This window comes from Talpa occidentalis, unplaced genomic scaffold (genome assembly GCF_014898055.3).
Source record: "Talpa occidentalis isolate TD23 unplaced genomic scaffold, MPIMG_talOcc4v2.1 talOcc4.2, whole genome shotgun sequence".
In the NCBI taxonomy this organism is placed as follows: Eukaryota; Metazoa; Chordata; class Mammalia; order Eulipotyphla; family Talpidae; genus Talpa; species Talpa occidentalis.
The window spans coordinates 51,063,497-51,069,331 of record NW_023602073.1 but is presented as its reverse complement, the minus strand read 5'-3'; positions in this window follow the sequence as shown (position 1 = coordinate 51,069,331).

The window sequence follows — 5,835 nt, the reverse complement described above, 5'->3', positions numbered from 1 at the left end:
TCATATGGTAACTCCATTTTAGTAAACTGAGGGAACCTACAGAGGGTCTGTTAGTTTTCACAGGCACACAGTTCTAAGCATTTATTTCCATAAACCTGTTCATGAAAACCTAGTTTCCAGGATGGGTCTGTGGCTGGTGGCTGAAAAGTATAATTTGATGGTTGTATCTGGGTAAAGACCTTTTGTTCTGTTGGTGTCCAGCCTCTCACCCGAGTATTAAGATGTACGTCTTAAATCATGGGAAATTCGCAGCATAAAAACTGTGTGTGCGTGTGTATGAATCTAAAGGTTAAAGAATGCATCCACTAAATGTTTCCAAATATTTTTCCCTGTGGACTCTGTGTCACTGTCTTGTAGAAAACTAGGCATGGGCCCTGATGTGTCAGTATCTAGAGTCCCTCACGTGACATGTGTGTCTCTTGCAGATTGGCAGAAGAGGCAGTTCCGGGCCTGTGAGTGACTCTGTTCTCTCTGGCCTTTCCTTCTGTTCTCCGTGTGGGCACAGACTCTGCACCCTCTGTGGGGGTGGGGTGGGTGCAGCTGTAATGTCACACAGCTGGGCTGGGGGATGACTAGTCATGGGTGCTGAAGGGCTCCTTAGTCCTTGAGGTCCAGGTGGGTCCCCAGGGGTCCTGTGACAAAATTGACCCCCAATAATATTGTGGCTTCTTCTCTTGCTTGGGGGCTGTGGGCTGGGGTCACCAGGCACTCATTTCAGGGAACATATCCCTCTCCCCATAAAGCTGAGCATCTGGGGTAAGGAGTTGTGTGCCCTTGTTATGTCAGGCTGGCACATGGGTCTCTCTCTGCAGGGCCTGTCACTCTGGATCCAGGTTCTTGCAGTGATGAAATTGTCCTCTCTCATGACAAGAAGAGTCTGACCTTTTCCATCTGACGATGGAAAAGAAGAGGGATACAGTGTCTGGGGTCTTGAGGGCATCACATCAGGGCACTGTTACTGGGAAGTAGAGGTCAGAAATGCACAAAAAACCTGGTGGGTGTTGGGGGTCTGGAGGAAAGATGAGGAAAATAGATACGGTGATGTGTCCCCACTGACAGGGAATTGGGTTTTTGGCCAGCACAGTAATGAATTCCAAGCCTTTACTGACCGTCTTACTTCGCTACCCCTTAGGCAGTTCCCCACAGGGTGGGGTTTTCCTGAACTATGCTTACGGGGACGTCTCCTTCTATGACATGACTGATGGCTCCCACATCTTCTCCTTCCCTCCTGAGTCCTTCTCTGGGACCCTCCTTCCATGCTTCATCTGTTATTCAGGAGATGTGTTCATGACCCTCTGCCCCCTGGAGGCTGGGCCCCAGAAGCCCTCTGTGCCCATGAACAATCCCCCTTCTTTGGAGGAGCCTGCGAGTTCCCCAGGGGAGGGGATCCCCTCAGGCTCTGGTGTGGGTGGGGCTCCCCCAGGGCCTGAGCACCCCTCCTCCCCTGCAACCCTGAGACTGTGTCCCCATGAGGCCCCTCCCTGCCCAGCCCTGCCCTGGGCTCTTCTTGGGGCTGCAGGTTCCCTGTGGACAAACCTGTGAGTGAGTCCGGATGCTGGAGTCTTGTCCTCCTGGTCTGGATGCAGATTCCTGGGCTGTGGCTGTGAGGTCAGGTCAGGCCTTGTGCTGAGACACAACTTTGAACCTTTTAGGGTATGTGAATTCTTTCATGAGAAATCATTTATCATTTGGTAAAGAATATATTTAATAGGGATTTTATGCTGTTAGGACAAGAAAAGGCATGAGCTCTGAATGGAGTTCACTAAATTAATTGGAGTTTACTTTATCCAACGTGACTTTGTGTGGAGGAAACTAGAGCCTGATGGAGGGTCCCCAGATCTATTTTTAGGCGTCTGGAATATCTACCAGGAAAATCTGCCTCTAAAATATTTGGGGAAATGGCAGACAATGGACTTTACAGGAGCCTAATATTCTGTTATCTGCTTCCTACTCTGGAATGGATGAAAAACACTTCATTTAATTAAGCCTGATGAATTTCTGTTACCAGTGATAAACTTGCAGTGTGTTAATTGGTGAACTCAGGAGAAGGATCTTGGTTCTTCTTTTGTGTCAACACCATTTGGATAGCAGATAACTGCTCCCTCAATTAAGATGAGAATGAAGAAGAGACTCTCAGACTCCGCGTGACTTGGGGAGCTGGGACATGATCTCCAGGGATCCCTGTGCTAACTTGGTCCTTCCACACCCTGTGGTAAAGGGTCAGGGGAACCACAGCTGCCAGAAGAAGCAGGATCCTGAGCCCCAGACCTGCAAGGAGGAAGTTGTGATCCTCCCCCAGGGGACACCGGGGTTCTGGTGGGAGAAGACAGAGAAGGGGATGGGTGGGGGAGGAGTAAGACACCATGACAGTGTGTAAATATAAAGAGAATGTAATGGTTTTAACAATTTCTCTTGTGTGTGTTAATTTGTATTTATTACCCATTGTCTTCATTTGTCATCTTCCCTTGTGCTTATACAAGTTGCTGCAGTCTATGTGTATAATAGAGTGTTGGGTAGCAGAATAGATAAAGGTATTGTGAGCCATTTTGAGAAATACTTACTATGGCATGTTAAATGCAAAAATTGGGGCTGTCTGTCCCCTCATGTTGGGGAAAGGTGAGCATTTCTTCACTTGTAAAGGCAGCTTTAAAGATATTTAAAGGTAAGCCATGTATACACTGTGAGTGTGGGGCTGAGGAGTCGAATGCGTGGACTCTACCATCACCCCATCACTGCAGTGGCTGTGAGAACAGTCAGGTCAGGCCTCATGCTGAGGCCACAGGTGGTGAAATTGACTGACTTGAACCTGTTTGGGATAGGAAGAGTGTTACCATGGGAGATCATTTTTCTTTTCATAAAGAAAATATTTCAGGGCCTCCCCGGTGGCGCAGCGGTTGAACACTGGGTTGCGAAGCTGCCCGCAGCCTCTGAAGCGCCAGTTCGATCCCCGGAGGCTCCCCGGCCACCAGAGGAGGGTCCCGCATGGCGCGCAGACCTCTCCTGCCGCCCGCTGCTCCCCTCAGCAGTGTACTTCGGTTCTTCTGCCTGCTCTGCTCCCCGCTCTGGCTCTGGTGAATTCTCTCACCCTCCCGCGCTTCTGACTGTACCCAGTGCTTGTATAAATTTAAAAATAAATAAATAAATAAAACACAAATGTTTAAAAAAAAAAAGGAAAAAGAAAATATTTCAAGGGTTTTCATGCTGTTTTGACAAGGAAGGGAATGAGCTATGAATTCGTGTCCTAAATTAACTGGAGTTTATCCAACTTGAGCTTGTGCTGAGGAATCCAGATCTGAGGAATACCTTATGTTTATGATGTATTTTTTGGGTAACAGATGAACAGTTGCATTGTGACTGAACTTGAGAAATAAGTAATATAGATATAAAGATTGGCGCTGTCTGTTTTGGAGACGTGTAAAGGGAGCTTCTCTTGGTACTTAAAAACATACACTTGTGTTGTGTGGTTGTTCATATGTGTGTGAATTGTGTGTGTGGAGCTGAGTAGTCACAGGTGTGGACTTTCCCATCACCCATGTGTCGCTTCCTGGCCCACATCCCCCACGTGCCCTCCTGTGTGACCTGGAGCTGGACCCCAGGAGCGTGTCCCTTGGCCCCCTGCACAGAGTCAGGATGAGCCCTGGAGGGGACACTCCAGTCACAGCGAGGACACGCGTCTCTCCTGGTCGTGCTGCTTTTCTTCTGGATCCTGCGATGGGATGTTTGTCTTTTTTAAGATTTACCCTCAGCTCTATCCATGAATTTTTCCTTCTATTGTTCCACAAAACTTTTAAAAACTGATAAGTAAGGTGTGTGTCATGTCTTTTGATCTAATGAGGCATTACAGAGATTTTCTAATTAGATTCAAACTTACGGAACTATTTAGAAAATGCAAAAGGTTTGACTTGGGTTTTATCATTAATTAAGGATGTGTTTGCTGTGAAGTCACATGCTGTCTGTAAAGCAAAGAAGAGAATTCCAAAGACTATAATTTTTTTATCCATAGATAGTACAAGTTTTGTTCCTTCTTAGTACATTTTATTTTAAGTTGCTTTCATGCTGGACAACAAAGGATCTATTCTTCAAAATCCTCTTTGTAGCCTGTTGCAATAATACCAGTGTTGTCACTGATTAATTAATAATATTAACTGTTTATACATTTCCTGAGAGTCATGTTTATGATTTCATAAACTTTACACAAGATGACTTATTTCAAGACAGATTTTTATCCAGGAAACTTTGCATTGATTATCTTAGAAAACTTTTATGCTAGTCATTTTAAAGCAAATGCATTAAAAAATCCCCTGCTTTTAACATAAAAATGAGAAACTGAAATCCCAGCTATCACACAGCTCAGCACCTCCCCCTGCAGAGCTGAGGAGCAGCCTGAGGAGAGGAGGAGACACCAGGCCCCAACAGGATGGGGCAGACCCTGGGTCTAGACTGAAGCTGCTCATCTGACACTCATGGTCCTTCTCACCTCAGGAGCTTGTCCACCCCCAGCTGAGCCCCAGAGCCCATGTACCCAGAGTCCTGGGCAGGGCTTGTCCCCTTGTCTTCTGTGAGCTATTCCCCATCCCTCCTCTTCTCTCTCTCTCTCTCTCTCTGGGCTCAGGGAGAGACATCTGAGGAGGTGAGATCTTCATCCAGAGGGATGGGAACCCCCAAGTGGGCAGGTCGGGGGGACTTGGGAGAGTGAGAGTGTCCTTAGGATCCTCCTCCCAATATGGCTTCTGATTCCTCTCATGGGGACCCCAATTCTCTCTCAGCTCTGTGGGGACCATGTCATCACTGTGATCTCAGGCAGAGCAGACATGACTCCCTCAGCCCTGGGCCATTCTTGCCTCATCTCTCAATCCCACTGGGCCCATCTCTCATCCTTCTATGTCTGTCCTTTCCTTCCTTCATATTCCACAGTCACTTGGCCTTTCCCATGTACTTGTCATAATTCTGTGTTGATCGGGAAGGTGATCCATGTTCCACCTGATCATCCTCTCAGGTGTCCCTTCCTCTCTCAGCAGGGGGTGAAGCTCCTGCTCCTCAGCACCCCTGTGCCCCCTCAGCTGCCCCCCCAGACACAGCCCCTCCTCACAAGGCCGCAGGGGAGCAGCTCCGAGGAACCTGCATCCCCCTGACCCCCCATCTCCCCTTCTTCTCTTCTCCCTCTGCTTCTGTCCAGTCAAACATTATCCAGGAGGCTGCTCCCGGCAGAGGTGCTGAGACGCTCCCTCAGCTCCAGCCCCGAGTCTCCAGGGAAGCCACATCCCCTGGTTTCCACAGCACTGTCTCATCCCCATGTCTCTGCTCTGAGTGCTGGGAGCCCTCCCCCTCCTCTCCCCTCCCTCCCACCTGCCTTTTGCTTTCTTTTCTTACACATCTTTCCCTCAACAGGAAAGGAGGAACCTGTCAGGGAGGGCGTCTGGGGAGACACCCCACCCTCTCCTTCCTCCCAGATGTGACACCAGTGAGAAGGGGACAAGCCCAGTGTGGGGATCCAGATGCCCATGGAGGAAGGAAGTGGATGGTCCCGAGGGTAGTTCTGGAGCAGGACACAGCGGAGCCCTGACTTCTCCAGGCCCAAGTCACAGCCCAGCCACTGTGGGGCCTGCAGACCCAGCTCTCCCCAGCCCTCCAGCTGACAGGATCTCTCCAGCGACAGGGGGACTCCTTGGCTGGGAGGCCGGGGGCTCCCAGAAGTGAAAACAGACCTGAGGTGTGGGTTCTCTACACTCACCCCAGGGAGACCCCCACCCACTTCTGCCACCACCTCCCCTGAGACCACAGGAGTGGCCTCCACTGTCCCTTCCATTCACAATCAAGAGGTAGAGGGGTTCACCA